Here is a 23,971-nt window from a genome sequence, read left to right as displayed (position 1 = left end):
AATGGTAGTTGTTAGACTCGCGATATTATGACAGTCAGATATTGTTGTTTTTCTTTTTCGTTATATAGAAAGTGTTTTGAGCTGTGTCTTTTTGACTCACACAAAGATCAAGAATCAGCGCATGAATCTCAACAATGGTGACAATCAATGCCAACCTTTTTTGTGACTTTATTAGCTTGTTTTGTGAGGTTTAGAGTTGACTGTCACCATTGTTGAGGTTCATACGCGGATTCATGATGTCTGTGAGTCTATGTGATCTTATCTCAATAATTTCTGCATGATGATTTAAAAACGTATAAAATGTCAAGCTAATAAATCTAAATAACACGCTACAGATGTGAACTGTGATCACTAATTGATGATAAAATCATCATCTCATTAAGTTTTTTCGTTCAGCTGCATCGAATGTACTTTAGAAACTCACATTCACAGCAACCAGAGAGAAACTAATGCTAAAAAGTCAAGGATCAAGCGCCCAACTAAAGCAAACATGTATCTTCAAACTTTATATTTGTCAATAAAACATCAACATCTTCACTTATTAAGTAATTTTACCTAACTGAAGAAATCAAGTTACATCTACTAACAGTTATGCTTCAGTAAAACTTATTTTTTCTTTTCTCTCTCTCAGGTTGGTTGAATTCAGTTATAATCAGTAACCTTAAATCATTTATTTCAGTTAAACAAAACCAGTTATTGTAAATGTTAATAGTTGATAAACGATTTCTAAGTTGAACCGACTAAACATTTTTTTCAGTGTAGATAGATAGATGGATATTAATGTAGATGATAGATAGATAATAATGTAGATATATAGATGGATAGATAGATGGAAAGATAGATGTGCATATAGTATTATAGATGATAGATAGATAGATAGATAGATAGATAGATAGATAGATAGTACTTTAGATGATAGATAGTACTATAGATAGATAGATGGTACTATAGATGGTACTATAGATGATGTATAGATAGATAGATAGATAGTATTTTAGATGATAGATAGATAGATAGTGCTATAGATAGATAGATAGATAGATAGATAGATAGATAGATAGATAGATAGATAGATAGATAGATAGATGAAGTGTCGTGAAAAGTGAAGCTGCGGGCTCTTTGATCGCACCCTGGTGGCTGGCTGCAGTACAGGTGATAAACCCCGCCCTCTCCATGTAAACAAATAGGACTTGAGTCATAATAAAAAAATGAATTACACTTCCAATACAATTTTCTTAAGGTAGTTGTTATCACGCTGATATATGTTCAATTGTTCGTTTTTGTCGGGGCGCATCGTTATGATTGACAACTGTGATTGACAGCTTATCTGAGCGGACTGTCGGAGCTTCGAGAGGAGATTGAAGCTATAGCCAACAAATAATTTTCGTTTTCTGTGTTATTTCACACCAACAAAATGGGTTGTTCAGCAATAAAATATATGATGCTAACTTTTTATATTTTTAATTAACCAACTAGCCTGAATTAACTAAAGATCGTTGATTTAGCTGTTCCATACATTGTGGTACACTACTTGTTCATTTGAAATAATTTTTAAAAATAGCCTACCTCACTACTCTTTTTCAATATATAGTATTTTATTGTGTGTTTTTAAATTTATGTCACTAGTTGCTGTATTTAACTTATTTTAACAAGCCTGCTTGGGGAGTCAAATGAGAAGTTCAGGGGGCGTGGTTGATTGAGTCAGTGCTGCGGGAGTTTGATTCCGCGGCTCCACCTCACGAATCTACTGCGCAGACTCGGGCTGTGTTCGAAATGGCATACTTGCTTACTGCATACTGCTTACTGCCCAGTACTTAGTGTATACTGCCTACTATTTTTTAAAGAATAGTGTGTGAAACAGTATACAGTAAGCAACAAATCTTTCAGAGTAGTATGCTTAATTGTCACATGACAAACACAAACATTAATTCAGCACAGCTGTGAAGGTTGTTACCTTACAAACAAATGTGCTAACTATTCTTTTTACAAAGGCTTGTTATTAAGGCTTCATACTAGTAAACAATATTGGCCAATTGAACTCATTTCATAACTGAATAACTTTACATAGGCTATAGACTGAACTGAATGAGCTGTCTTTAACTGAACAATATTTTTGGCAGTTACACTAAGTGGAAAAAGTGATATAATCTAATTACACTAAGTGCAAATAATGATAAATTATGTTTACAATAAAATAGCAGCATTTTCTTTAGCAACAGGTGTGTAAACAGTAGTTAGGTGGCAGATATTTATACTGTAGTACATTATAAAACAGTATGCAATAACATATTAGACAACAACATTTTAGTGTAAATTATCATAAATTGATGAACGCCACTTTATTGGGACAAAAACCTACTAACAGCTAAGCACACTGTATTATTAATGAGGTGATACAAGTGTAACATTTATAATTATTATTCCCCGCCTCCAGTTCACTCACGCGTTTGAAGATGAAAGGTCACATGGAGCGCGTTGCATTCTGGGAAACAGTACCCCACGCAGCGTCTTCAGATGCATACATCAAATTTCAGCAAATGTAGCAGGTAATCCGGGCATTCCATGCATACAGAAAATTCACATACTATTCACAGTATTCACACAGCATACTGCAGTACAGTAGGAGTTGTATGATAGTATGCCATTTAGAATACAGCTTCTGTACTGATTTCAGTGTACTTGAGTTATATTTAGCAGATTCTGGCAAATATAGTAGGTCATCCGGGTATTTCATGCATACAGCAAATGTGCATACTATGAGCAGCATACATGCTGGATGCTGCAGAAATAGTAAGAGTAGTATGATAGTATGGCATTTCGAACACAGCCTCGGGCTCCAAATGACGTCATTTACCCAAGATGGCAGCGGCCATACTGAGATGTTTTAGCTTCACTTTTCTATAGTGGAAGGAAGCGGAGACGCGTCGTGCATCTTTTTTTTACAGTCTATGAGATAGATAGATAGATAGATAGATAGATAGATAGATAGATAGATAGATAGATAGATAGATAGATAGATAGTTTAGGAATTTAATTTGAAAATTACTTTCAATTTTGATTTTAGGATTAAATTTAAGTGGTGGATCCAATCATCAGTCATCAATCTTTGTTTGTTGCCCTCATAGCTGTTTAGGCTGGGGGCTTTTTATATCTCTCACTTGTCTTGCTTGAAAACGAGAATCCTTCAGATCTGTAGAATGGCTATGACTATTGTTAGACATGGGAATCTGTAAATCCCGTTTTAATTGGCCCACAATAGTAGTCTGTGAATTGAGCAAGTGCTCTTAGTGCAGCAGTGATCTGGACAGCTATTCATCTTTTGGACGAGATGAAAATCTGACAACCCTCATCTTAATTTATAATTATGCTCTTATCATATCCGTTGGAATGAAAAAATGACCTTTTTCTTGGACAAACAAACCAGGAGAGCTTTATACCTGGTGGCAGCTGGCACGCTCGATTCACTATTACAGAAGAACCGATGGGAAACCCGGCCGACGGCATTCGGTAGCACATCTGCAGGCTACTGTTACGTCTTTCATGTTGGTCTGTCCACAGAATGCTCAATGACCACTTTTACAGGTTGCCTGGTTACTGAATATTCCTTATTCTCACAGTGTAGTTGAAGCTACGTATTTTATAAGCATCAAACACCCTTAACAGATGGTTGATTTCATCTGGCCATGCTTTACGCATTGCTTTCTACCTAATGACGTATGTGTGCAGCTGTACTGATTAATCAGACTTGTGTTTCAGGTCAGCACATTTCTACAGGTTAAAGGAAACAGGCTACTAATTGCTTGAGGGGAAATGAAAAATGGCATTCTTTTATGTTCCAGAAATATACCAGTGCTGCTCCAGCCCTCACTGCCAGCTATTTTTCTGTCTAAAGATTTTCATAATGGTGAGGCTAGCAAAGCTACTAACTTTTAAATTTGTTTTCATGGAAATACAACATTCACTAACATTAGTAATTGTGTTGGCTTTAACAGGGTAGTATATGGAGGACTAAAGGTGTAGTCACAATAGCAAATTTTCAGCGGCATTTCTGCATTTTATTTATCTTATAAATATTATGTATGAAACAAGAAGTCACTTTCATACCTAGCAGCTTTCTTTTGGTCAACATGGCGAATTTGTGTGACCAACTTAAACTCATAAGAAATCTGCATTGGAAATCTTTCCCGCTCACTTTGAATTCCCATTTGTGTTGATTCCTATTGAAATTTGTATTTTGCACGTGAAAACTTTCTGAAAAACTGTAAATATTATCACACCTCAATATTTGAAGTTAAACTGTTCATCCTACTATCTTAGTTATTTTTTTGATTTAATCATTTCTGATTTAATCTAAAATCCTTATCTCACATCAATTCGTACATATTTTACTAGGTGGCTAATTCGTACAACCTTACTTGTATGAATTTGCAGGTTTTGCGAAAAATCATATGCATTTTATGAGGTGGCAAATTCATAGGAATTCGTACGAATGGCCACCCCTTACCCTTCCTCTAAACTTACCCCTCACAGTAATTGTACAAAATCGTACAAGTGAGGTTGTATGAATTCGTACGAATTAGCCACCCTGTAAATACGTACGAATTTGCCATGAGATAGCATTAAACAATATTGTTTTTGTCCCATGTAAACTACAAAAATGCAAATTCACATTTATTCATTTAGCTGACGCTTTTATCCAAAGCGACTTACAATTGCTATATATGTCAGAGGTCGCACGCCTCTGGAACAACTAGGGGTTAAGTGTCTTGCTCAGGGACACATTGGTGTCTCACAGTGGATTCGAACCCTGGTCTCTCACACCAAAGGCATGTGTCTTATCCACTGCGCCATCACCACCCCCAAATTTGTGAAAATGGTGATGCACATGCATATTACATGTTCAATCTATAGGTATGTGTGCAGGTTTGTAGTGTTTCTTTACAAAGTGACATCGCCAACTACTGGCTTGGATCAATTTGACAATATTGTCGTCTGTGCTCGAAACTTTCAAAAATGCAAAGAAAGAAACATTTCCATTTTTAGTAAATTTTTTGTTGTGTAAATGTACCCTCAGAGTAGTGGTGGATTTGTGGCTCTCGCAAGCATTAGCATTAGACATTGGACTCCCATTAGCATTATTAGCTAGCTCGGAGTCTGGCTGAATGTAAGATTAGTAAGGCTATAGAGCATTGGTCTCCAGCTCAATTCCTGGAGGGCCGCAGCTCTGCACAGTTTAGCTGAAACCAGCTCCAAATCACACCTGCTTGGAAGTTTCAAGTGATCCTGAAGAACTTGATAAGCTGGATCAGGAGTTTTTGATTAGGGTTGGAACTAAACTGTGCAGAGCTGTGGCCCTCCAGGAATTGAGTTTGAGACCAATGCTGTAGAGTGTTGCAGCTAAGATGTCAAAAACAAGTAGACTAATTTTCCTTGAGATTTTCTAATTGGGTTTTTGAATTTATGAGTAAAATGAGGTCAGTAAACACAACTTGACAATACTTTGACGAAAACTAGTTTTGTTCTACAACTAAAACCGCACACACTTACACCTCAAACGCTCTAATGTATTTACTTTTTTGTATTAATGTATTAAACATTTTAATGTATTTTACATACATTTTTATATAATAAACATAACTGCTTTTAATATTCTCATTTTCATTATGGTTGTGTGTAATTTACATTGTAGAGCAAAACATTTAAGTATTGTCATTTTTCATTTACCACAAACCTTGTTTTATTCATAAATTGGAAAATCTAATTATAAAAATAGACCAATCTCGAGGGAACCCATGGCGAAATAGTTTTGACGTCACTTATCCATCACTCTATAAGCATACTAAATTTGTTTTCATAGAAATACAACAAGCTTATTCAACATTTGCAAGCATAAATCTTGCTGCAGGCTTGATATATTGTGATGTTTTCAGTGGCAAAGTTAAGTTGAAAGACAGCATGACCTGTCGCCGCCTCCGCTGTTATTGTCAGTCACAGATCTGAAGCTTTGCATGGTCCAATCTCACCTGCGTAAACCCAGCCCTGTAATTGCCTACTGTCACACTTTGCCACATCACTCCCTCTCAGATCCAGCGCTCAAATTGGAATGCGGTGCAGAATGGGATTGTGAGGAGGTGGTGACAGGGACAGTGGCGATTTCGTCATGAAATATCTACGTCCGGGAAGGTCACAACAGTCATGGCCTCATCTGTCAGCCAGGTTTTCATCTTCAGTCTAATGCCGGCCCTTCATAGCGAGCCTGAAGGCAGCAAATGAACCTCCATCAATCATGCTCACCCAAGCTTTAGCTGTTCCAGTCGCACTGAAGGTATGAAGGAGGTACGAATCAGGAAATAACTCGCCCTTCCACCTGTGGCTGAGACCCTATCCACAAGAAATACAGGAGAAATGGAACCAGTTTTGCACCATATCGCTAATAAAGAGGCATATTAAATATTTGTCATACAGGGCTACATTTAACTGTTGATCAAACTGGATCGGGATGCATTTGTTAGTAATAGAAGTGCTGTGTCGTGGTATGTGTGCTGTGTTATTTAGTGGTTGGGAGATGAAAAACACTGCTTGGGGAGGTAGGAACAGCCGGGGCAATAACCCTTTTTTATTAGTGCAATTTGTCAGATGTGTCGCATGACTCCTTTATACCTTTTCTTTCAATACTTGCCGTCTAAAATGTCAAAAAGCAAGAGTATATGGGTCAATTACATGGTGCTCATTTTTCTATTCTTTTTTTTCTTTCTTTACATTTATTTAAAAATTCAAAAATTGATCCCTACCTACATGCAATGCACTAATTGTCTATGTGCATGTTTTAATGTCTGAATCAAGTTGTTTAATATTTTTTGCATGTAAAGTATATTAATAATAATAATAATAAAGAAATGATTGAAAAGAAAACTAAGTAGTTTGCCATAATTATAATTTTTTTGTTTCTTAAAACATATCTAATATTTTAACAAAACTGTTTCATTTCGTATAAAGTCATGTGGTGCAACCAACATGCAGAAATAAAAAGCAGGAAATTATTTCATAGAGAGGATGCAGACCCTCATGAAGGTAAAATATCAGATAATTTGACCTTTTTATCACAAGGCAAGTTCAGATTGTAAAACGTCATATGGAGCAATTTCCCTAAAAGGTTTATGGTATTCAGTTTACGATACTAAGATTATTATTATTATTCTTTTTTTTACCTTGAAATGACGATGTGTAACTTGTACTCTCACATGTATTTGGAGTATAAGAAAACTGTTTTTGATGGTTACACCACATGACATACTTTTTACAGTCATTACATTGAAAATGAAAATGGTTTTCAGAGCTTTTCAAAACTATATTAAGAGTACATTCTTAACTTTGGTTCTAAGAACCATTTTTAAAGGATTTTTTCAATTTCTTTCTCATGGACACTCTTATGTCATTGACTCATGTTCCTAAAAATCCTAAATAAATTTAATTGACTGTAAGCCAGAACATTGTAGAAGAGTTTTATTAATCAAAATATAAATTTATCAAGTGTAATCAATGTGAATATGGCCATTTATGTATCAAGTTATTCTACTATTATAAATTTGTATCTGCCTGCATGTGTAGAGGTCTGCAGAAGAATGGAATGTGCAGACGTATGGTTTAAGGTAAAGCTGCACATTCTGTTTTGACATGATAGGGTCTCTTCCTTTAACGTAACATAAAGTGGGGCCTATTGTCTGCTCTAGGAAACAGATGGAGACTGTTTCTTAGAAACAATAATGATATAGGAAATGTATAGAACACGCCTTAGGGGAAAAAACTGTATTTAAGAGGGAACGAACACAAATTCGGGAGATTCACTGCAGGGTCTCTCGGTTTTATTGTCTCTGATAATAAAATCTAAATTCTGGCATCAAAACCCCAAGACTCTGAGAATGATTCCTCATAGCACAGGCAGAAGCCACCACAACGTCAGTGGAAGTTCAGGGAAAGATTAAACACATTAGGCAGGAAGATTTTAAGTATAAATGGGTTTATCAAGACAGAAACCCAAACCTAAGGCACTGAATGAGAAACAGGCCTAAGATATAAACGGACTGTGCATAGCATATGTTAATGCTATTGTCAATGTTTAACTTAACTGTCAGGTCATATTGCGATCAATAGCAAGTAATAAATAGGCTAAGTTTGTTTACTGTATTTGTCGTCCAGGAATATACGACCCGACTGCTGTATTTTCTTGGAAAATGACAACAATGTAAATACAGAGCACACATTTGAATAATGTAAATTAATGTAGCACTACACTTTCAGTGCTTTGTTGTTTGAGTTTGATTCAGCAATGCATTAATTACCATAAATACATATTCATGTTTTTTTTTTTTTCATGGTTTTGCTGATTAAGAAAAAAAAAAGTCTACCTAGTTGAGTATGAGATCCCCCTCCCCCATTCATAAAAAAAAAAAAAAATGCATGGTAATGTATGCAAAAAGGTAAGCATTTACTTTCATTAACATTTCAGAATGTGAAAATGGGGTGAATCCTTGAAGCATTTAGATCCAAGGACTTTCTTGAAATCATTCATCTTTCCCATTTATAGCAGGTTCTGAAAGGAAGTATTATTAAAGCAGTCTGAAACTCCAAGAGAGGCCAAGTGCTTGGCTTTCAAAAATTCAAAGGTTGGCTGGTTTAATCTGGTTTTGTTTCAAATTCCTGCATGACTGGCCTGACCATATAGTTCTACACATCAGGAAATATATTATGAGTATTAGAGAGACTTGTAGATATACAGTCATACTCCAAAACTCCAAAAATCTTTGAAGCAAGTGTAGCTTTCTGCTTCAAATGCTCCAAAAGGATGACATGTGAGATGCATATTTCTACAGTGTGTCATTTTCAGCTTCTCACCAAACGTATTTTCAAGGGTTGGGGATGACAAACTTTTGAATTTTGCATTCAAACTTCCAAACCTAGAGTAAGAAAATTTTAGTGTTGTTTTTGTAATTGCTAGAAGCATCTTAACTTCTTAAAGGGATAGTTCACCCAAAAATGAAAATTCTGTCATTAATTACTCACCCTCATGTCGTTCCAAACCCGTAAGTCCTTCTTTGATCTTCGTAACACAAATTAAGATATTTTTGATGGAATCTGAGAGCTCTCTGACCCTCCATAGACAGCAGGGATATTACCACGATCAACGCACAGAAACGTAGCAAGGGCATCTGTAAAATAGTCCATGTGACATCAGGGGTTCAGCCATAATATTACGAAGCTACGAGAATACTTTTTGTGTGCAAAGAAAACAATAATAACATAATTTTATTCAGCAATTCTTCTCCCTGAGTTACCATCTTCCGCCATTTTGCAGAGTACCCCAGAACGTAATCAACGTAATGAGCGTTGTTTACATTCAGCATGTGCGCACTGTCTACTGAATGTAAACAATTCACTATTTATTGCAAGTGCTCAAATCCATTTTGTGTTAGTGGGAATCTGCAATTGTATAAGTCATAGGAAAATATAGCAAAATGTCAACAAAATAGTAATGTATTCAGATGCCATGATTGTGACTTACATACAGTACAATAATCTGACCTGAATTCATTCTCAAATCAGTTAATTAGCAAAAGTTATTACTGAATAACCTGCGTGATGTCATTAAACGATAGTTCTATATTGTTGAGCCAACATGGTTCAAATCGCAGAGCTACAACAAAATTACGTTTTCAGGTAACAGTTGTGACTACCTAGTTAATCTCTCTAACAATGCAACATACTTTGGTAGTTAAGCAGCGAGTTGTGTTGTTGTACAGGAAATGCACTGCAGTACGGGTTCATTTGAGGGTGAACACAAACTGGGGATGAGTTTGACAGAAGCCACAGAAGATGCAACAGACATACTCTTAACACTTAACACAAACAGAACAACCTATTTTGAATCGTTGTCATGATGATAAACAAATAAAATGCTTTAGCCATTCTGACTTTATGACAACAAATTGCCAAATGTCTGATTAAAGGTCTGTTAGTCCAAGGGCTTTTTGCACTGTATCTGTTTTAGTTTGGATATGCCATTTCTTGAATTTGGGTTCAAAAGGTGGAACGCAAGTAACCTGGTGAAAGATGTAAGCCTAGCTGTAAGCTCTTGTGAAGACTCCAGACTTCCTCCACTCTCCTCAGGCCTTGTTATGGCTGGCTGTTCGAACAGCATGATGAGCAAGACATCGGAGGAAAGGCAAACCAGGAGGAAAGGCGGTTGTTTTGGCAGTTGGGAAAGTCAAGCACGGTGTAAGTGGTTAATTACGCCCATACTTCAAGTCCAACAGTTCCCCACTCCCAGAATAAATTAGCCCGTCTCTGAGAAATGCACAAGAAAACAAGGGAATACTGGAACAAGGTGCTAATCAATCCCACTGACTTAATTACGCTTTCCATCTTCGCAGGTGATTCTTGGGTGGAATTAAAGTCCCCAGCCTTTTGACTCCCCACCACAGGTGAACAAAAGCACACTCGACTCAACAGCTTACTGATTGTCCCTGCTCATTGTTACGATTGCATTCACGCATCTATCAAACGTGAAGCTTGATGAAAGGGAGGAGACTGCCTAATTAATGAAAAGCCCAGGAGTCGTTTTACAGTTTTGCCATCTTGTATCCATCGGGAAACGAAGTGTAAACTCTTGTTAATTCACCTTGACAATCTGTTACTTCCCACTGGTTTTTAGATTTACTCTAGAGGCTGGATGTGGCGTCTCCTGTTGGATCCTCAGGGTGATGAAAGAAGGTGCAGAGACGAATATTATGGCACAGAAGTTTCCAGATCTATTTCGCAGTAAGTCGACAGGATTCGTTCTCTTCCTGCTTCATACGGAAGCTACGCTTTCCATAGAGTTGATATGGTTCTTTGCTGTCTAATCTTTAATCATATTTAGGGAGATTATCTTTCTAAAATTACCCCAGCCCCTTCTGACAGGAGCGTGAGGAAGCGTCTTGTTGATCTCATTTTTCAGATTTGCGTGAGGTTGTTAGTGGCTTATAGCGAGCATGCAACATTTGCACAAGAGCTCAGGAGAAATGACATCACGACAAAGGGAAAAAAAGGCCCAGCTGCCGCTTGATGGCATTCAAGTACAGTGCACAGATGTGGGCTGCAGTACTGCTGGTCTCTTTTTGCTTTAGCTCTCATGCACAGACAAAACATGAAGGAGCAAGAATTATCTTCATGCTTAAACATGCAGTGGAAATTTTGGAACAAAATGGAACTTGATTCCAAACAAGGTTCCTAGACATTGCTACAGCAGCTTGCACCTGTTCCCATGTCCTATTTCTCAGATAATGAAGTAGTCCCACCCCAAACTTGCATCATTGATTGATTGGAAAGACTTTGAACATTACTGGATTTCTGTGGACTAAATTTTTTTAAATAGGGCTTTTCAAAGTAAATCCAATAGGATTTAGTTACTATTAATTGCTACAATCATTAATATTATATTTAATTCTCATTTTCAACTTAAAAAATAATAATAAAATGAGAATAAATATCCCGTTTAATATTGGAAATGGCATTTAAGCTGGCCGGACTTTATTGACGCCGGTTGGTTTGGTTTTAGACACTTGAATCTGTCCGTTTGTATGAGATTGAGGTTGATCTGCTATTTATAGTTCTTAATCTGCAACTGAATCCATCTACTTACATCTTAATGTAGTGAACGTACTGACTGATAGTCTGTTAGCATATCCTGGCTCCACTAAACTGAAAGATTTACTGCTATGATGTCTTTCATAATCGGTAATATTACAATAATGGTCCATCCATTGCTCTTACATCTATACGCAGAGAACTACACCTCTCAGTGTAATATCAGGTTTCTTTCAGCCAGCGATAAACACGTCTCATGCTCTTGGCAGCAGTAGTTTCGGTGTGAAATGATCTTCCGAGAATAATCTCTCAGTCCTCTCAAAAAGGAGGTGCTCTTCAATATCTGTGGGGAGGACTTGGCAACCCGTTGCACCTATTTTCAAGAATTTATTTATTTATTTTTTTGTGGGAAGAGATGCTTTCAGGAGGCTTTTGCTTTTTGTCACATCTGAAAAAGGAGAATGAAACAAAAGTGGGAGGAGAAGAAGTGTATATATATATATATATATATATATATATATATATATATATATATATATATATATACTCATGTGTGTGTGTATGTGCATGTGTGTATGATGTATGTAAGACAGGAAAAGGGACAGAAACAAAGAGATAGCAATGCTACTTGGCATGCTAACATGCAGTTCTCCTCAGATGCACGTGGGAAGCCAATGGAGGATGTGCACATGCATAAACATGAAGGTGCGTCAGGTTTAATTAGAATATCACAATGCCTAAGAACAGGAGAAAGGAGCAGCGGAAAGAAAGTGAGATGACTGCCTGCCTGCTTCCCAGGGTGATAATGTAGAGGATGGCGCAGAAGACAGCAGGAAGGAAGGGAGAGAGAGATTGTGGCAGAGCAATGATCAGTTTGTGCAAGGTCTGCAGTAATGCATTATGGGAAATAATGGAATGAGGGGGCTATAATGGTTTGTCAATGAGACAAAGCAATAAAAGCAAAACATAAAAGGGAAAAGCAGCAGCCTAACAGTTTATGATGGCAAATGTATTGGCAAGCGTATTATCGAGGCACAGATTTGTAGAAATCATGTGTGTTTGTACTGCTAAAATTAATATTTTTATTGTTAATTATTTATAAAATTTCTGTAATAAAATGACGATTAAATGCATAAATACATGGATAACTCATATTAATTCAAAAAAGGCTCATTGGAAAAACTTGCCTGTGGTGACATTTATACATAATATTATGTTGCTTGTCTAGTCAGTGGTGCTAACAGCACATTCAGTTTTCTCTGAACCACCTAGCTCATACTCACCTGGAACAGAAAGACTCTTATATAAGAATGCTGTTCATCGACTTCAGCTCAGCATTCAACACTATAATAACGAATATATATACAATTTTAATTTTAATTTCTATCTTTTTGCACAATTTCATGTACAATATATATGTAAAGTTCTTGTACAGTCTCAGTTTGTGTATGTCTTGGCAACTAGGTATAATAGTTATAGTATTTATAGTATATGTATAGTCAGATGCCCTTTTTTTTCTCTTATACTTTGCATTGTTGTATGTTTATCTTATGTTTAACTAGTATGTAGCACCGTGGTCCTGCGAGACACAACATTTCGTTCCACTATATGTCCTCACATGTAGCAGAATGCAATAAAGCTCAACTTGAACTTGAACTTGAAATCGTGGGTCTCTAGCCCAGAGAGACAGAAGACACACAGACATTTGCAAAAAGCTTAAGCTCCTGTGAGCAAACCTTCACTCCAAGGTACCTTTGCTTGCGTGTTCCAGGCTAAGGACGTTCTGCACCTACTCCTGGGCCACATCTGCATGTTCCAGATTTTAGGACCTTTTGTGTGCTCCAGGTGCTCAGCATCCTCCAGCGCTTTGTGTTCAAGGCTGTCGAAATGGATTCCTGCTCCTTTCCCACTGCAATGTTACCAGCACAACCACTGGATGAAGTCACTACCACCGGACTGCTCACTCGACCACAGAGAACGTAACTATCACCTATCAATCTTCCAGAGACCTTGGCATTGTTGTGTATTATCAGTATATGATTTTTCTAATTACATTGGATGTTAGCTGATTGCAGTTGATAACAAATAATCTTTCAGTTATTAGTTTGATGCATAATAATGTTCTTCATTAGAGTAGTGACAGTTTATATTTTTCAGATAACGTAGCTCTGACATAGCAACATCCAACATAATCACTTGCATTGTATGCATCTTATGCACTTTATTCCTTTCCCATTCATGGTATTCTTTTAGTAGTTGTTGATTACTTTTGAATCAGAATCAGAATCAGCTTTATTGGCCAAGTATGTTTACACATACAAGGAATTTGTTGTAGTGACAGAAGCTCCACAGTGCAACAGAAAGACAGCAACAGGACAGGACACAAATAATAAAAGAATAATATACAAATATCCAAATAGGCAATGTACAAAGCAGCAAAAACACAATATGTAATATAGACGACTATGTATGAACAGGTCAAGTATCTGCAAATTAGAAATGAGAAAATAAAAATAAAATAAGTGAGTGTGGTGAATGGATAATGTATTATAGTTGTGTGTTCCACGTTTAGTGTCAAGTGTTCATGAGATGGATTGCCTGAGGGAAGAAACTGTTCCTGTGTCTGGTCGTTCTGGTGCTCAGAGATCTGTAGCGTCGACCAGACTGTAACAGTCCAAAGATGGAGTGTGCTGGATGTGAGGGGTCCAGAGTGATTTTACCAGCACTTTTGCTCACTCTGGATAAGTACAGTTCTTGGAGAGTGGGGAGGGTTGTACCAATGATTCACTCAGCAGTCCGGACTACCCTCCGTAGTCTTCTGAGGTCAGATTTGGTAGCTGAGCTGAACCAGACAGTTATTGAAGTGCAGAGGATGGATTCAATGATGGCGGAGTAGAACTGTTTCAGCAGCTCCTGTGGCAGGTTGAACTTCCTCAGCTGGCGAAGAAAGTGCAATCTCTGCTGGGCCTTTCTGACAATGGAGTCTATGTGAATATCCCACTTCAGGTCCTGAGAGATGGTGGTGCCCAGGAATCTGAATGACTCCACTGCAGTCACAGTGCTATTCATGATGGTGAGTGGGTGGAGAGCAGGGGGGTTTCTCCTGAAGTCCATGATCATCTCCACAGTTTTGAGCGTGTTAAGCTCCAGGATGTTAAGATTGTACCATACAGCCAGCTCCTTAACCTCCTGTCTGTAAGCAGACTCGTCACCGTCCTGGATGAGGCCGATCAGTGTGGTGTCATCTGCAAACTTCAGGAGGTTGACAGAGGGGTCTTTAGAGGTGCAGTCGTTGGTGTGGAGGGAGAAGAGCAGTGGGGAGAGTACACAGCCCTGAGGAGCTCCAGTGCTGATGGTGCGAGTGCTGGATGTGAATTTACCCAGCCTTACTAGCTGCTGTCTATCTGTCAGGAAGCTGTTGATCCACTGACAGACAGAGGTGGGGACGGAGTGCTGGGTTAGTTTGTTCTGAAGGGTTTCAGTGATGATGGTGTTAAAAGCGGAGCTGAAGTCCACAAACAGGATCCTCACATAAGTTCCTGGTCTGTCCAGATGCTTCAGGATGAAGTGCAGTCCCATGTTGACTGCAACATCCACAGACCTGTTTGCTCTGGCAAACTGCAGGGGGTCCAGTAAGGGACCAGTGATGTCCTTCAGATAAGCCAAAACCAGTCTTTAAAATGATTTCATGGCTAAATGGCTAATGACTACAGAGCCACAGGTCTGTAGTCATTAAGTCCAGTAATTTGGGGTTTCTTTGGGACAGGGATGATGGTGGAGTGTTTGAAGCATGAGGGGACTTCACACAGCTCCAGTGAACTGTTGAAGATCTGTGTGAAGATGGGGGCCAGCTGGTCAGCACAGGATTTCAGACAGGCTGGTGACACACTGTCTGGGCCTGGTGCTTTCCTTCTTTTGTTCTTTCTGAAGAGCTGGCATACATATTCTTCGCTGATTTGAATTGTAGGTGTGGGGGAGAGGAGGGTTGATGGAGGTGTTAATGGTTGCTTGGAAAGGTGTTCAGGGCGGGTGTGGGGTGATTTTTCAAAATGACAATAAAACTCGTTCAGGTCGTCTGCCAGTTGTTGATTCTCCAGAGTGCTGGGGGATGGTGACTTGTAACTGGTGATATCCTTCATACCTTTCCAGACTGAAGCAGGATCACTGGAAGATCGTTTTTTCCTCAGCTTGTCAGAATAATTCCTCTTTGCCACTCTGATCTCCTTTTCCAGTGTGTATTTGGCCTGTTTGTACAAGACTTTATCCCCCTTTCTGTAAGCATCTTCTTTGGTCTGACGGAGCTGTCTGAGTTTTGCAGTGAACCATGGTCATGGTTTCTCATCTTTTGTACTATTGTTAATAAATTCTATTTTATTACATTTGTGTCTTCCTTGTGTTGATAATGCATTAACCCTCTAAGCGCCAAAGTCGCAAAATTGCGACAAGACGTGCTACTTCATGAAATGGGCTGTAGTTCCTAATCTGGTGTAATATCTCATTTGTATTCCCTTCCACTAGATGTCAGACATGTAGTACTTCCATTCTAGACCAAAATTGTTCGAGGAAATAGCAGAGTAAGTGAGCTATCGTGTCATTGATGCGGAAGCAATTCAGTTCATAGCATCTGAATAAATAGTGAGATTTGTGAGAGAAAAATCGCCAAACGGCTAATAAAAAGTTGTACTGTGAGGATGTGTTGCAAATGTCATTCGCCGATTCTGACTCTGAAGGGGAATATTTGCCTTTTGGAAATGACGATCGGCCGTCTAATGATCGTGCTTCTCCCGGTACATCTTTTCCGCGCAATGGTGCCGCTGCGCAAGGCGCGACCGTTCACAAAGCACAAACAAGTGATAATTTCAACACTTTGCCCAACGGGGATGGGGGTGGCAGTGGTGGACGTGGTCGTAGTGTCCATAGGAGAGCTGTTGCTCTCTGATAATCGGCCAGATTGCGTCGTTTGTTATGATCGCGCGTGCTCCAAGGGCCGCCGGCAGACAGTACAGGTGCAGTCAGTGTGGGGTAGATCTGTGCGCTGTGCCATGCAATTAGAGCTACCATACTCTCAAGAACTATAAACTGTCACATAGATACCTGATTGGGCAGATAGCTGGTCAACTGATAAAAAATAGGCACATGTATTTTACTATGGCACAATAATATAGTAATAATTTACTACTTTCTTCTGTTTTACTGTTGATTTCCTCTTTTCCTGATCATTTGGAATGAGGATAAAAAGACAAAAAAAACAACAACAACATGGAAATAAGTTCAAACATCCATTCAATATCTATTATTTCCTGAATATTACTGATGAACTGATCAAAAAGTAGGCTACTGTTCACATGCGTTTTACTACTATATAGTATAGTAATATAGTAATAATTTAGTACTTTCTCCTGTTTTATTGTTGGTTTCCTATTTTCTGATTATTTGGAATGAGGAGAAAAAGACAAAAAAAGACAAACAAAAAAAATCAAACATCAATTCAATATCTACTATTTCCTAAATATGAAATTCAAGAGGGACGCCCCTGATGACGTCATAATATGCAAATTAGATGAGTATATTTACACCCCACATAAACTTTCGGTCATGCCCAACATTTTTCTAATTTACAGTAGAGCTCTATCTATAAGCCCTTTCAAGCCACAAGTTTGTGAAATCTTGATGTCAAAATCCAGCATTTTTTCCAAAAAACCCTGGCGCCTAAAGGGTTAAAGGTTCTACAAGTAGGTATCCCACCAATCTTTCTTATGTGATGTACTCATAACCACACCTTAAGTGACACATGATCCAAAATCATAACGTCATCTGTGATGTAAGTTCCCATCACTGCACTATTTCGCCTCCCTAGGTTGGTGAAAGCAAAATTCACTACACTAGTGTTAATTTCAGCTGGAAACTGCTGTGTGTTTGTAAGTTAAGAGCAAATATTAGAGCAAACAGCAAATAATAATTTTAGTATTCTCATTAGCAGTATTGATTCAAAATATTATCTTTCACAGCAGTAATTCATTTAAATAAAATTTGAATTTAAATGATAACAGCCACAAAATGTGATTGAGCAACAACTTAAATTTCAATAGCTTAGCAGTTAAGAAAATACATTTGTTTTTCTAGACCATTAAAAAAGAATGTACAATACATCATTAGTGAATAAAAGCAAAGTAGCCAACGGCAAACATGCTTGGTAATCAGGGGACCTGGCTTTCTCACTGGCTTGTTAACAGCAGTGTAATACTGGGCTGTTGCCAAGTAAAAGTATCTGCTGAACTTGTGGGAAATAATTGGAGGTGATGGTCAGGTTTGTTAGAGCGCTGCCACAGTGTTGTGACTCATAATACCAGTGCTTGTCAACAAATCTATTTTCTCCAGGCTTTCAAAGCTTTTGTTTTCAAACTTGCAAGGTAAATCTAATGAGAGATAGAATCTGATTCTTAATTTAAACCTGAATCTTAATTAAGGAGGTCTGGAATACATTCTCAAGCAACTCAGTGGCTGTTGCTACGTTAAATTCGGCTGTTTTTGCTCATGTGTAATACAGATGTTGTTAAGCCAATCATCTAGGCTATAAATGTCATGTGACTACACTGAAGCCACAGGAAAATGACAACATTTATTGGCAGCTGTTTCATAAAACAAGTTTACCAAACATGCCAGGCTTATTTCAGTTAGTCTGACTTATTTTGAACCAAATCAACTGACATTAAGTCAGACTAACTGAAATAAACCTGGCTTATTTGGTAAACTTGTTTTATGAAACAGGCCCCAGATACAGTGTGATAAGATACCAACAAGTAATTTGTCTTCTCGAAAACTATTACAAATCACAGCCAATCAGAAGAGCATGTGGGCGGAATAGATTAAGTACATTTTTTTTTATTTTAACATGATTCAAAACAATCTTTGCAATTAAATAATTGTTTGAACATTATTTACAAGATCTGAGATAAATTATTCATTGATGCTTTCATTACGGCTATTAAAATCACACACACTAATATACAAACGTATATCAAATTATTTTAATATCATACAAAACTCAGCTGTGTCCTCACAGAAATATACAAATATTCTGTCCTCACAGAAATATTGCTCGTCATTGAAAATATGAAAAAGTTACATTTTATGGGCCATCACATCGCGTCTGTTATAACAGTTCAAGACTCTTTTATGAGTCTTTTATCTAAACAAAAACAAATAATTTTGAAAAAAAGAAAAATAAATAGTTGGTATACAATATCTTCCAGCATGCTACCCAAAAACACCATGACTCCATTATCTTAGTCTTCATTTTTATTCATGGTATCAGTTTTAATTGTTATCTTGTTCTGAATCTTAATCCATTTTAAAATCCACAAAGTCCTTCAAGGGGAAATCATTTCACTTGGCGGCCATCTTGGCTATATCTGCGATTCAGCTAGTTCAAGAGTAGATGTTATTTACTTGAATAGGGATCAAAATCTCAAAAAAGTGTTTCTTAACATCACATTTCAAAAAACATTTTTCATTCAAATCTGACAGTAGTATCATAAATGGTGCGCAAATCCCTCTAAAAAGCTGCTACAGCTAACATGTTTATATTTTCAAAAAGATAACTAGCTTTTTTTTAGCTGAATGGCTGCAAAACTGATTTCTCACTTTTTTTTCTTAGAGTGGTCCATTTCCTTTGTATACTGTCTCAGGAATCAAATCTATAGTTGTGTTAACTCAAGGCTGTTTATTCTTCAGTAATGGGAATATTGTGGAGTGCTGTCAGTAAGGACGCATTGGTGAAAAAAAGCCTGTTTATTTCTTTTGAGACCTTAACAGCAGCAGTCTTAAGTGCCAGTTTGTATTCAAGATACGAGGGCCACGGGGTGAATTAAAGTGCTGTGTAATTACGTGAAAAAAACAGAAATTAAAAAAAGCAGGACACTCACGCCTGAAATCACTATTATTAATATGTGAGCAGTTTCAAACGATGGGAATTAAAAGCCTCTTCTAAGTACCATTTGAGGAAAATTAAGAATACATTCACAAGTAATGGCTTATTAAAAATACAGAAGCAAGGGAAATAATTGGATGACGGTACAAATGGGAAGGAATGTGATGAATGGTAAGTTAGAATAAGGAGAGAAAAAATGGGAGCTTGTTGAGAATTATTTAACTTGATCCGCAGTTGCCTTCGTTAAAGTGGAGATGGACATTTCCGTTATTGCGAAGGAGGAGAAAGAGTGATGGTGGACTCGGGCAATGAAAGGAGATGTGTAGAGATTTTCTGTCAACTCATGATGAAGCTCATGGTCGGTAATGAGGCTTTAGCAGGAGCGGTCTTCATCGCTGGAGAGGCCCTGGAGAAAAGGCCATTTGAGTCATTTGGGGGTTGGACCGCCGCTCCGGGAAATCACAGATTGATGGATAGTTGGTGTCGCGCACAGCTGGATCTCCAATTTAAAGCCATCAGGTGTAGGTTCTACAGCACTGGCTCTCAACTTTGCTTCGGGACAGTTCTCACGCTAGACATCAAGTGACGACTTGTCAACCAGATGAATTTGCGCCCCAAAAAAATAGTATGATTTGCTAGTATGAAGCTACTTTTTATAAATGTGAGATACTGATTTATTAGCTACTGTAATTACTAGAAGTAAATGCAGTAAAATGTAATAGACCAGGTGATATGTGCAAAATGTGAGGTGATATGTTCACTTTTTCATAAAAGCATGAAATTTGGTACACTTATATTGAAATGGAGCCATCGCAAAAACATCTTGTGGTTGCCATAGCGACCATTTTACTTTCCGCCATAACCAAATTATGTATTTTGGGTCATATCTCCTGAACCAAACATGATAACACAGACAAGGTGATGTCTACCCGTATGTTTACAATATGTCCATATTGTAATGATTTATCACCTTCCTGGTCATACATGTATATAATCCTTTATAGAGGAGCTGTATTGGCTGCTGTCCTCATTCTCTGTGGATGGCAGTCCACTTGTAGTCTTTGCTGACTTCGAAATCCAACTGGAGAAGCCTTACACTGCAGACTTCCACCTCCACTCCTAGCTTCATTCAATCTCAAATGGCTTACCACCACAAGCATTAAACAAATCAGGCGACCAGCTTGACTTAATTTACACATGCAGTTGTATCACAGAAAATATTTGATAAAACCTCTAGACATCTCTGCTCATTTCTTTATTACATTTAACCTACATATTACTACCTGTGTGCCACCAATTTCTCTACCAGTTACTTCTAGGCAAAACCTACGCTCCCTTTCACCCTTCCATCTTTACTCTGTAGTGTCATCCTCTCTTCCTCTCTGGATGTAAATACAGCAAGTGACACTTTATGATCCACTTTAACTTCATTAAGCAAGTGAGGCAAAGCAAACGCACACCTATAGAGGTGCAAGCTGAAGGAAAAATATGATCTAATTGAACAACTGCACACTCACTTAAGCATAGGCTATTTATTATCCTTAAGTGAGTGTGCAGTTGTTCTCTTTCAATTAGTCCACTTTAACTTCATGTCAAGACAATATCTGTCTAGACAGGCCAGTGCATACTACCCCTTCTAAACTAAAAAGTTGCCCCATGTATCATCATGTTTACTGTTTTCTGATGAGCAGTCTTTTGGGTGGCTCACCAATGTAATAGATTTCTCTAATATAAAAAATAAAGTAGGCTTGACCAAAATATTAGTGGGGAGAAGAATTTATTGAAGATGGTTGTGTAGCAGTTCTACAATAGCGATGTTAGCATGTCTTCCTTCAAACAATCTTAACCCTTGTATGAATCCTAGCTTCTCCCAAAGTTCTGACTGTGGGATATAATTTTCTACCTGAAAACAAAAACCTTCTAAACCAGGAGGTGTTAAAACTTTCCCACTGGAGATCCCGCAATCTACAAGACGTTCCTGAGGAATGCTGTTCCTTTGTTATTCTAATGGAATGGACCATTTGGTTAACACCTTTATAGACACAGTTACACTATTTCTTTCACAGAATGACCAACTGAATGTTAACCAATCAGGTTTCAGCAGTGGCTGTTCAACTGAGACTGCTTTGCTGTCGGTCACTGATGCCCTGCAGATATAGAAAGCTAATTCCAAACATCAGTTCTTATTCTGCTGGATCTATCTGCCACTTTTGATAGTGTGAATCATCATATTATCCTGTCTACCATCACCAGATCTGCACTCCTCTGGTTTGAATCCTATCTCACAGGTAGGTCTTTCAGGGTTTACTGGGGAGGAGAGGTATCCAAAGAACATCAACTGGCCACAGGGTTTCCTCGGGGATCAGTTCTTCACCATATACACTATATCACTGGGACCCATTACACAAGCACATGGTTTCTCCTACCAAATTCTACCATTGATGACACACAACTCTATCATTCATTTCAACCAGACAATCCAATAGTAGCTGCATGGATCTCAAACTGCCTGGCAAACATCTCGGCATGGATGAAGGAACATCACATGCAGTTCAACCTGGCAAAGACTGAGCTTCTCATCTTGCCTGCCACTCCGACTCTACAGCATGATTTCATCTTCCTGCTAGGTTTATCAAAAATTATTCTTTGGTGACCAGCTGACCTTCAAGGACCATATTGTAAAGAGCTCGATCATGTTTGCATTGCACAACATCAGGAGGATCAGGCCCTTCCAGAGAGAGCATGCTGAACAACTTTCTTGCCCAGGCCCTTGTCATTTCTAGGCTGGACTATTGCAATGCTCTTCTAGCTGGACTTCCATCATGCGCAAACAAACCTCGATAAATGTTTCAGAATGCAGTGGCACGACTGGTCTTCCATGAGCCCAAAAAGGCCCACTTCACACCTCTCTTTATCTCCCCGCTCTGGCTACCGGTTGCAGCTCGTATCAAATTCAAGACATTGATGTTTGCGTACAGAACAGCCCACAGGCTCAGCACCCTCCTACTTCCTCCTCACTCTTACGAATCTACATCCCCTCCAGAAGCCTGAGATCTGTAAGTAAGTGATGCGTTGTGGTAATCTCACAGAGAGGCATTTTCGTTCACCTTTCCTGGCTGGTGAAATGATCATCCAGCACTTGCAGTAATTAACAGAACACCCAAAACGTTATCTGACAGCAACACTAATTTAATCCTATACCCGACCCATTTGACATAAAAACTGGGACCCGAACCGCACCTGCATTAAATCTCCTACATGAGGTAGAAAAAACTCATTTATTAAAATTTTTATTCAAATTGTGAATAGATTAAATACAGAAAGCAAGCAAAGAGCACCCCCTTTAATATAATCACTACAACTGTCAATCGGTGGCAGCGCGATTGGCTACATTGCTCAGCGTGTACTGAACCAAGTCAAAATAGTTTTGGTTATTGGATCCGCAACCCTCCCATGCTTGTCACCGTTCGGCCCGCACCCACACCACACCCTACACATAAATATTATTCCACTCGCCCGCATGTAGGACTCTGGCTTCCCCCTTGTGGACAACATAATAGAAAACTCGGGCCCCAAAGAGTGATTGTAAATTATGTTTACATGAAATATGTCTGAAATTTCATTCTGCATCTTCTGAGATTTCATTGTAATCCTTCTCATAAAGTCACTAAATTAACCATTAACTATTCACCTGATTGAGTTACCGTCTGCATGTGATGTTAAAGCGTTGTTAAGAGAGAACAAGAATGTATTGGAAATATACTACCGCCTACCTGACTCTGCCTGAGAGGTAAGGAAAAATACACTTACCTGAAATGATTTTTTTTATAGGGCTGTCACTGAAATATATGATAGTATTCTTGAAAACAATCTTTTAATGTATTATTGAATAAAATAGTTAATTATCAAAGAAAGAAAAAATTAATAGCCATAATATGGACTTTTGTAAATGCTGTGATACTGTGATGCTCAGATACTGTTATTTCCTTCTTACATTGCTGATTTCACCATTAACTCTTCACCTGAGCAGTTTATGTTGCTGTATATGGTATCACTGTAATCCTTGACCATCAAAACATAGGAGTAGACATCACCTTTTCCATGTTATCATGTTTGGTTCGGGAGATAGGACACAAAATATATCATTTGGTTGTGGCGGAAAGTAAAATGGTCGCCATGGCAACCATGATGGCTCCATATTTTTTTTTTGCGATGGCTCCATTTCGGAAAACGTTTAGGGCCGCAAACTATACAAGTGTACCAAGTTTTATGCTTTTATGAAAAAGTGAACATTATTTTCACATATCACCCGGACTATTAACGTATGTGTGCTACCAACCAGTGTGTTTATGATTTGATAATAAAATAATGTAAAAAATATAAATTCTCAACATCAAGAAGCATAACAGTATTTTTTTT

The sequence above is a fragment of the Barbus barbus genome (genome assembly GCF_936440315.1).
Source record: "Barbus barbus genome assembly, chromosome: 49".
NCBI lineage: Eukaryota > Metazoa > Chordata > Actinopteri > Cypriniformes > Cyprinidae > Barbus > Barbus barbus.
The sequence above is the reverse complement of the archived record's forward strand: the minus strand, read 5'-3'. Positions refer to the sequence as shown.